The sequence below is a fragment of the Protopterus annectens genome, chromosome 8.part0, assembly GCF_019279795.1.
Source record: "Protopterus annectens isolate FY-2018-M chromosome 8.part0, PAN1.0, whole genome shotgun sequence".
Classification (NCBI taxonomy): domain Eukaryota; kingdom Metazoa; phylum Chordata; order Ceratodontiformes; family Protopteridae; genus Protopterus; species Protopterus annectens.
Window position 1 is genome coordinate 70,174,384 of NC_056741.1, and position 10,356 is coordinate 70,184,739.

Sequence of the window (10,356 nt, forward strand, 5' to 3'; positions counted from 1 at the left end):
TTCTGTAGGAAGAGACATAACCTTAAAACAAGCCAGTAAAGTGGTCCTGTAGTAAGAGACCTGACCGTAAAACAAACCAGTAATGTGCTTTTGTAGCAACAGACCCAACTTTAAAGGCACTTCCAGAGTTGTGCATACATATCCTAAATACTATTACAGTCAGGCCTCATGGAAGGGCTGCTCCTTCACTCTCATCTGTCCTCGAATATTCTGCCTCTTATATCTGTTGAAGTTCACAGGCATAAGATTGTAGGCAACTTATTTTAAATTAAAGTTTAAAAACTGCCCCTTGCTTTTTCCCCTGTAATTAGATGTACTTGCTGTATATATGAGAGCACCTACTACATTCTTTATTGGCTTTCAAAGCTGGTAATTCGCAATTTGTGGTACATGGAGTTGATAAAACTCCATGCGTTTCAAAGAGTTACGATCGGGTCTCGTATATCATAACTAATTATTATGCCAATATTCACCTCTCACACTTTGCTGTCGGTGTGAATTTCTTGGCATCCATTGTCTCAAACACATAAGAACATGGTTATGAATCGAGGCTCCATTATAACCCTCTTTGTTGTGTTGCAGAAAAAGTGACAGTTCTGGCAAGAAAAAGGAACCTGTGCTTAAAAATAAAAGTATAAAATATTCATTTAACTATGCTGTGAGCTTCCTTCCTGGTTGTAATTAAATGTTTCACATTTTATCCATCTCTGCCACATTGTGGCAGGTTAGTGTAGTGTGTGTGTTCCACATTTTGAAGATGGACGGTTGGCTATGATTGTAATTTCTGATATCATTTTGCGTGTCGGTGCTATTCTGCCCAAAACGTCCAAATATGAATTATTTTTGTTTGTGTTTTTACTGAAGATCAGAAATAGAGTACTACGCATTTCATGTCACAAAATTCGCTTGGTATATGGTTTTGTCTTTCTCATTGCTGAGTTTTCCGGAGGGGGGGGGGGTGCTGGAAAATTGCAAAATCGTGTGTTTGCTTATGGTCCATAGTCTAGCTGCTCTTGCAGACCATTTTAATCCTAGCCAATTTCCCTTTTTGGTACTCAGACCAATCTATCCAATTTGGTATTAGATTGGCCTTACCCATCACATGGCTGATAATTATATATTACCCCTTTACCCCTAATGAGAATAACGAGGACCATGCCTAGATAATTAGAGGGGGCTATTACATGGGATAAAGCATTTAGGAAAGGCCTCTGCTCATTAGTAGTACAAGGGGGCGGTCTTCGAGTACAAGGGGGCGGTCTTCGAGTAAATCATTAGTAGTACAAGGGGACGGTCTTCGAGTAAATCATTAGTAGTACAAGGGGGCAGTCTTCGAGTAAATCATTAGTAGTACAAGGGGGCGGTCTTCGAGTAAATCATTAGTAGTACAAGGGGCGGTCTTCTAGTACAAGGGGGCGGTCTTCGAGTAAATTTTCTGTTTCCCATCCATAGATCCAAGGTGTGCTTGAATATGGACAGGGATAAGCATTGTTTTATATGAATGGGGAGTCAGTTCCCCAGCAGTGGTATCCTCTACGAGATATATGTGTCCTTCCAAACTGTTCTGTTGATGTTGCAGAAGAGATTTATATCCCTAAACTGAGTATTTCTGATTGCATGTGAATTACCAATGCACAGTAAATCCATCAATATTGGGACAGATTATGCCTTGTATGCCAGACACAAGTCACTTCTTGGCAGTCTGTAGGATACTGAGTATAGTGACAGGGCTTTGAGTCAGTCCATGTATGACATATTATTTAGGCCATCACTGTACCTTATTTCCTTCATTATGTCTTTGTATTCTGAGCTACGTTAATGAATCAAAATCACTAAGTGTTTATTATATTTCACTTGGGCTTATCATATTAATGAGATATTGGAGGTCTTGTTCCCAGAATCCATTTAAGTCCCCTTTATATAAGTAACAGTAAACATAAGGTGATACGTTTTTTTTCTGCCATATAAATAACCAAGCAGTAGTGTGGGTCACACACGCCTTGCACAGTTTCTGACATCTGATTTTTTTCCATTTTTCTGCATAAAATATTCTAGTTTATTTATTTATTTATTATTTTGACATTTGTTGACCTGGTATCTCCGACTGAGTGATAACCCATTTTCAGTGCAGGCCCAGGGGGAAAAGCCCCAGAAAGAAAACAATTACAATCAGACGATAATAATAAGATCAAGAGGTTATAAAATACAAGAATGAGACATTTAAAGTTCGATTAACTACATGACAAGAGACAGAGGGCATCTGTAGCACAGTATGGAGGTACAGCGGCAGGCAAAGAGGATGTGAGTAGCAATTAATGGTGGATACAAAAAAGAGATAAAGATGAGCTGTGAGAGAAGTGCAGACTAGGAGGCAGTGGAATAAAACTGGCAATTAGAAGAGTTAAGACAAGTAAAGTGGAAAGGAGTAGGTAGTAAACAGAAAAGAGAGAGCAAAAATGGGCGGGCCTAGAGGTAGAATTTCAGTTAGGGCTTCGGATGTACCGATCCTAGATTTTACTTGAGTCTCTTTTAATGCTGTTTTGAAGCTTTGAGTGTGGGAAGATTTCTGATGTTTAGTGGAGTTTGTTCCAAGTTAGGGCAACTGAGTATCATTATAAGTGTTGTCCAATTGTTCTTTTCAGCTTATGAATTCCTAAGAGAAACTGGTCAGAGCTCTGAAGAGAGCAGGTGGGGCTGTATAGGGATATAAGAGATGTGTCAGGGCAGGAGGTGGGATTGTTTACGACAGAGTGAATAAGAGACAGCTGGGGGAGTGATAGAAGATGAGGACATTCTAGCCAGTGTAAGGTTAGTAGAGAAGGCAGTGGTGAGAGTTATACGGTAGGCTTGCAGTGAACTTGTAAGTGAGTTCAAGCTTCGTCTTTAGAGAATATTGTAGGTTGGTCATGATTGGAGGGCCATATAGAAGGCTGGGAAAAACATAGACATAGGCAAGAGAAAGTCTAGAGTCATTTGTGAGGTATTTTTCAATTCGATAAAGTAGTCCTAGTTTGTGGTGTGTCTTCTTCATACAGTTTAGTATCTCCAGATCAAGTTTAAGTTGGTTGTTGATGATCACACCCAATAGTTTAGTGTGTTTTTCAATGTTTGTGACAGTGTTGTTAAGTTATGTGATGGCAAGTTATGATTTGTGATGAGAAAAGGGACTTTCTCAGAAATAGGAGATTTTTTTTTCCTTCAGATTGAGTATGAGTTAATTGTTGGTGAGCCAATCTTCAACAGAGTGAAATGAGTTTTGGGTTAGTGAGTGGAGGTCAGAGAGGTTGTCTGAGGTGGAAATGATAGTTGAGTTGCCAGTGTATTGTATAAGTGAGGAGTGAGACCAGGAGGTATGAAGACAGTTAGTGAAAAGAATGGATACTTGTGGTACACCTGTACCAGGAGGTATGAAGACAGTTAGTGAAAATAATGGATCCTTGTGGTACACCTGTACCAGGAGGTATGGAGACAGTTAGTGAAAATAATGGATCCTTGTGGTACACCTGTACCAGGAGGTATGAAGATAGTAAAAAGAATGGATCTTTGTGGTACACCTGTACCAGGAGGTATGAAGACAGTAAAAAGAATGGATTGTTGTGGCACACCTGTACCAGGAGGTATGAAGACAGTTAGTGAAAAGAATGGATCCTTGTGGTACACCTGTACCAGGAGGTATGAAGACAGTAAAAAGAATGGATCCTTGTGGTACACCTGTACCAGGAGGTATGGAGACAGTTAGTGAAAATAATGGATCCTTGTGGTACACCTGTACCAGGAGGTATGAAGACAGTAAAAAGAATGGATTGTTGTGGTACACCTGTACCAGGAGGTATGAAGACAGTTAGTGAAAAGAATGGATCCTTGTGGTACACCTGTACCAGGAGGTATGAAGACAGTAAAAAGAATGGATCCTTGTGGTACACCTGTACCAGGAGGTATAGAGACAGTTAGTGAAAATGATGGATCCTTGTGGTACACCTGTACCAGGAGGTATGAAGACAGTTAGTGAAAAGAATGGATACTTGTGGTACACCTGTACCAGGAGGTATGAAGACAGTTATTGAAAATAATGGATCCTTGTGGTACACCTGTACCAGGAGGTATGAAGACAGTAAAAATAATTGATCCTTGTGGTACACCTGTACCAGGAGGTATGGAGACAGTTAGTGAAAATAATGGATCCTTGTGGTACACCTGTACCAGGAGGTATGAAGACAGTAAAAAGAATGGTTACTTGTGGTACACCTGTACCAGGAGGTATGAAGACAGTCAGTGAAAATAATGGATCCTTGTGGTACACCTGTATTGACAGGGAGAAAGAGGGTGAAGGAAGAGACTGTTGCCTGTTGAAGAGGTAGCTGCAGAACTATGTTACGGTAGGGTTAGCGATGTTTAGGTCAGATAGTTTGGTAAGGAGCTTGGGGTGGGAGACAGTGTCAAAGGCTCTGGAGAGGTCTAGGAATAGACAGGAAACAAGTTTGTTATTGTCTCTGGCTTATGCAATAGTTTAGGTGAAGAAAATTAGTAGAGTAGTAGTGCTATGGTAAGGACAGAAACCATGCTGGGGGGAGGTGTGAGTAGATTTTCCTGTAGGAAGTAGTCCAGGAGTTGTTTATGAACAAATTTTTCTAGTAACTTTGAGAGGGAAGAGAGAATGGCTATGTGCAGTAGTTTGGGAGGTTAGCAGAGTGTCCTCCCTTGTGGACAGGAATAGTATAAAATTGTTTTCAGATAGACAGGACAGTTGATTCTTGGATAGATTGGTTAATTAGGATGGAAAAAGGGTAGGTTACAGAGCTAGTAGTGATTTTAGGAAGTAGGGTGGAAGGCTATCTGATGAGGGGGAACATGGAAAAGAGATTGTATGTAGGAAGTGGGAATGGGTTTGAATGAAAAGGTGGTAGTATTGGCTGAGGGATGGGGATGGGAGAGGTTAGAGGTGTTACTGCTGAGGGGTAATTTGGAAATGGAGTCAGTGAAGTAGGATTTAAATATGGTGACAGTTTCCAGAGGAAATCTGTTAGGACAAGGGTTGGGTGAACGAGGGTTGCCAGGATGAAGAATTGTATTTAAACTGTTCAAAAAGTTTTTTTTTGGGGGGGGGGCTGAATGGCCAACTGAAAGCAGCAGTATTTTAGAGCTCCATATAAATAGTTAAATAAGACAGGAAAAAAATATTATTTTTTTTCTTCAAAGTTGTTGTTGTTTGTGTTTCGGCTTTTCCCGGCTAGGGGGTTGCCACAGCGGAACTCCCGTCCGCTAATGATTGGTAGTTGATTTTTATGTGCCGAGTTACCAGCCCTGATGCACAACCTTCAACGAAGGTACGCCCATTCATGCACGTCTCCACACAGAAGACGCTCTAGCTGAGAATCGAACCAGACAGTGTCTTACTGTGAGGCGACAACACTACCGCAGCACAAAATCTTATAGATAAAGGACTAATTTATATAATTAGAAACTTTGGTGAAGTTTTACAAATAATTTCCTGTCAAAAAGCTTGGAGATATATTCACTTGTTAAAATGAACAACTCAAGGAATTCTCACCAGGATGCTGCCTTAAAAAAGGAACTAACACAGATGGCATCTACCCTGCAGTAGTTGTCTTTGAAGATGGATGATTTTAAAGAGAACCTAGAAAATCTTAAAGCAAGCAGTCAAAAACAGGCCGACACCCTCAAGGAAATGCTACAACAACACCAGACAAGGATAACAGGAATAGAGGTTTCTCTAAATGACTTAGAAAGCAGACTTAAGGAAGAGGAAACACAGAAAGAACTGCTTCTTAAACAAAACACTTGTTTGGTTAATAAAGTAGATGACTTGGAAAATAGGGAGAGGAGAAATAACATCAGGATTTTCAGATTACCTGAAAACACAGAAGGTGAGGATATTATTTCCTTTTTATCAAGCTGGATCCCTGACTTTTTAAATTTAAAAGAAGGACTTTCCTTTGGCATTGAGAGGGCACACAGAGCTCTTGGGAAACCTGACACTAACTCAAACTCTCCTCCTAGGTCAGTAATTATCATATTTCTTTCATACTTGGACAAGGAACTGATTTTAAGATCTGCGTGGAGGAAGGCACCTCTAAAATATAAACAGAGCCTGATAAGATTTGATAACGACTATTCATCTAGAATAATGGAACAAAGGAAAAAAGTGTGGCCAGTGATAACGTTTCTGAAACAAAATAACATCAAGGCACAACTTGCATATCCAGCTAAGATAAGAATACTGTATGCCAACGAGATGAGGACTTTAACTGACTTAGAGGAAGCCTCTTCATTTACTAAAACTAATAATGTGATTACTTTACCAGAAGATATGGACTGGATGTCACCTTCTATCAAGAGAACTAAAGAAACAAATGTCTGGACAGACGTCAAAAAGAAGCAAAAGACTGATACTGTTACAGCCAAATCTCTCAAAGCATCGACTGTGATATGAATTGTTTTAACATCATTTTAAAGGACCAATTGTACTGCTTGGAATTTTAAAACAAAGGTAACTAACTACTGGAATCTTTATCTAAATATTTTGAAAATAGATGACACGAGAGTTTTCACATTACCTCAGGTATGTAAAACAGGGTACTTTCTTTCACAGTAGGAGGGTTATATAGCACATAAAATATTTATACTGTAAATCAACATACATAGTAATGTGTATTTTCTCTTAATTTTTCTCTCTTCTCTCATTATTTATTTTAACTGCATTGTCTCCCTTTCTAAATTCTCTCCTATTTACTATACTAATATAGTCTGGATATATTTAATGACTCACTATCTATACATAGATAAATAATACTCTATTATACCATGACCCCCCCCCCCATTAATATTCCAAAACGTGCACGCTGATTGGCCAGCGTGCACGTTGTAAATCGACTTATACTAATGGAAAAAGGTCCGGTCGCCCGGACTTTTTCCATTAGTAAAAGTCTCTTTTAAAACACTGTCTCGCTATGTTAAAAGAGTTTAACATAGCGACACAGGTTTAAAAAAAGCAACGGAGATCTCCGTTGCTTTTTTTAGGTTCATAGGTTCATAGGTTCATACTAGGCTATCTTCCCTAGGGCATTTATAAGCCTAGCCAGAATGTGTTTGGCTTTCGCCACCCATTTTAAATTTATTTTGCTATGCCCTTTTTCGAGGTTAGTATACTGTGCCTCTGTCTAACAGTGACACAGAAGTGATACCTGGGGTAAACCTATGATCTCCCATCCACTCATCAAGATTCCTCTTGAAGAGAGTCAATGTGGGACTCTGCCTAACCTGGACTGGGATTTTATTCCAGAGTGAAGGGAGCCTCTGGGTTATGAATCTGTCCCTCCAGCATGTCCTATTTATTTCAGTGCTGAGGTTCAAGTCTCTCGAGCGCATAGCTCGGTGGGATTTGGATTTTCTGAGGTGCAGCATGTCCATTAATTCCGGGTTGGACATGGCTTTATACGTCAGGCACAGATCGCCTCTGAGCAGGCGGTATGCCACTGAGTAGAGCTGGAGTTTCTTTAACCGGGCAGCATATGGCATCTGTTTGAGCCCTTTGATCCTCTTGGTGAGGTACTTTTGGGGTCTTTCCAGTTGCTGCAGGTGTCTGGTAAGGTACATCCCAAAGGGGCATTGTACTCAATTATGGGCCTGATGAGGGATGAGTAAAGAGGCACGATGACCTCCCCTGATCTAGATGTGAATCCCTTCATGATTAGGTCGGCTATATAAAATGTTTTTCTAACCACTTTGGCCACGTGGTTATCAAATGAGAGATTGCTATCAACTTGGGTCCCCAGGTCCCTAATTACTTCTTCTGTACTTAATGGATTATCACCTATGTGGTAATTTGTGGGCACTTTGTTTTTGCCAAAGGGGATGACTATACACTTTTTGGCATTTAGCTTGAGGCCATGGCTCTGGCACCAGTTGTCTGTTTCTATGAGGCCCTTTAGGAGGATGCTTGTGTCGGCTAGAGAGTCGATTATGGTGCCCAGTTTGCAGTCATCTGCGAACTTGGTCAGCCACAGTCCTTCCGTGTTGGCCTGTACCTCCGAGAAATATATACCAAACAAGAGAGGTCCCAGGACTGAGCCTTGTGGGACACCACTTGTAACTGGTTTGGAGTCTGACATGGCTCCAGCAATTCTAACCATGTGGGTTCTGTCCTTGAGCCAGTTTGCAATCCATCTAGTGACATAGGGGTTTATATTTAAGCTGGTGAGCTTATCTATAATGCCCGAGTGGGGTATTGTATCGAAGGCTTTTGCGAGGTCCAAGTAGGCTGTGTGGACCACCTTCCCCTCGTCAATGGCCTTGGTGACTGTTTCAAAGAAATCAACCAGGTTTAAGAGGCAGGATCTGCCCTTAACAAAGCCAAACTGGGTAGGATCCAATGTCTGTAGGTCCCCAATATCTTTATTTATGAGGTCCATGATGATCCTTTCCATAGCTCTACAGATCAAGCTAGTCAGGCTTATGGGGTGATAGTTTCCAGGATCCGTTGAGGCACCACCTTTATGGAGAGGGACCACTGTTGCTGTACGCCACTCTTTGGGCACATATCCTGTAGTAAGGCTGAGACTGAACAGTAATTTTATGTTTGGGTTTAGCTCTTCTTGGAGTTCATGTAGGACGCAGCCGGGGACACCGTCTGGTCCCATTGATGCTGTGTTTTTTACTTTGGAGAGGGTGGCTCTTACCTGAGCATCTGAAATGTCAGGGGGGCAGCACTCTGCTGGGATAGATATTTGCCCTTTTGGTGGGGAGGGGGGGAGAAGTTTGCGCTGAACCTGTCAGCTAGGATGTTGGCAATGTCTGTGGGTTCGGTGTATTTATTGTCATTTTGGACTAATTCTGAGCATATCTGGGAATTACCTCCCAGGTTCCTAACATAACTAAAGAAAGCCTTGTGATTATCCTTAGTGTCCTGTGCAATTTTTCTCTCGAAGCTGGCGTTAGACAATTTTATGAGTGCCCGTAGTTTTTTGCTAATACTGATCAGTGATGCCTTTCCTTTTTGGGATTTTGCTCTATCATTTAGTAGCTTCCTCCTTGTATTGTATAGTTTGCTTATGGCTGGGGTCCACCAGACAGGACGTCTGCCTTTGGAGGATTGGGTCTTGGTTTTATTTGGGATCGCATGATCCATGCATTCCTGAAGGTGTTCATAGAATGCGTTTATAAAGGATTCTGCGGTCTGGGCCGTATTTTCCACAGGTCCGGGGGCTTTGAAGGATTCCACCTCGGTTTTGAGGAGTGTGAAATTTGCTTTAGAGAAGTTTTTCACTGTGGTTTTCTGGGCAGGGGGTGGGGTCGGGATGTGAATATCCAGTGAGATTAGTTTATGGTCTGATCTTACCAGTGAGGGATACACTTCTGGTCTGGAGCATAGAGTCCCCATGTTGGTGATGATCAGGTCCAGTATGTTTTCCCTCTTGTGGGAGTGGTAACAAGTTGTTCCATAGCATTTGAGTTTATAAATTCTAGGAACCTTTGGGCTAGGATGTTGGAGCTAGAGTAATGCTCCCAGTCTATGTTTGGGTAGTTGAAGTCGCCCAATATAATGGTGTTTGGAAAGACCTTCATATTTTCCAGTGTTCTCAGGAAGGCTGAGTGGGGTTCCTGGGTTTGGGAGGGTGGTCTGTAGCAGGCTATAAACTGGAAGGCAGTTTTACCCACTGTTAGTTGCACATGGATAGTCTCTGATGCTCCGTGGCAGTTTTACCCACTGTTAGTTGCACATGGATAGTCTCTGATGCTCCGTGGCAGTTTTACCCACTGTTAGTTGCACATGGATAGTCTCTGAAGCTTCGTGGCAGTTTTACCCACAGTTAGTTGCACATGGATAGTCTCTGATGCTCCGTGGCAGTTTTACCCACTGTTAGTTGCACATGGATAGTCTCTGATGCTCCGTGGCAGTTTTACCCACTGTTAGTTGCACATGGATAGTCTCTGATGCTCCGTGGCAGTTTTACCCACTGTTAGTTGCACATGGATAGTCTCTGATGCTCCGTGGCAGTTTTACCCACTGTTAGTTGCGATAGTCTGATGCTCTCTGGCAGTTTTACCCACTGTTAGTACCCACTGTTAGTTGCACATGGATAGTCTCTGATGCTCCGTGGCAGTTTTACCCACTGTTAGTTGCACATGGATAGTCTCTGATGCTCCGTGGCAGTTTTACCCACTGTTAGTTGCACATGGATAGTCTCTGATGCTCCGTGGCAGTTTTACCCACTGTTAGTTGCACATGGATAGTCTCTGATGCTCCGTGGCAGTTTACCCACTGTTAGTTGCACATGGATAGTCTCTGATGCTCCGTGGCAGTTTTACCCACTGTTAGTTGCACATGGATAGTCTCTG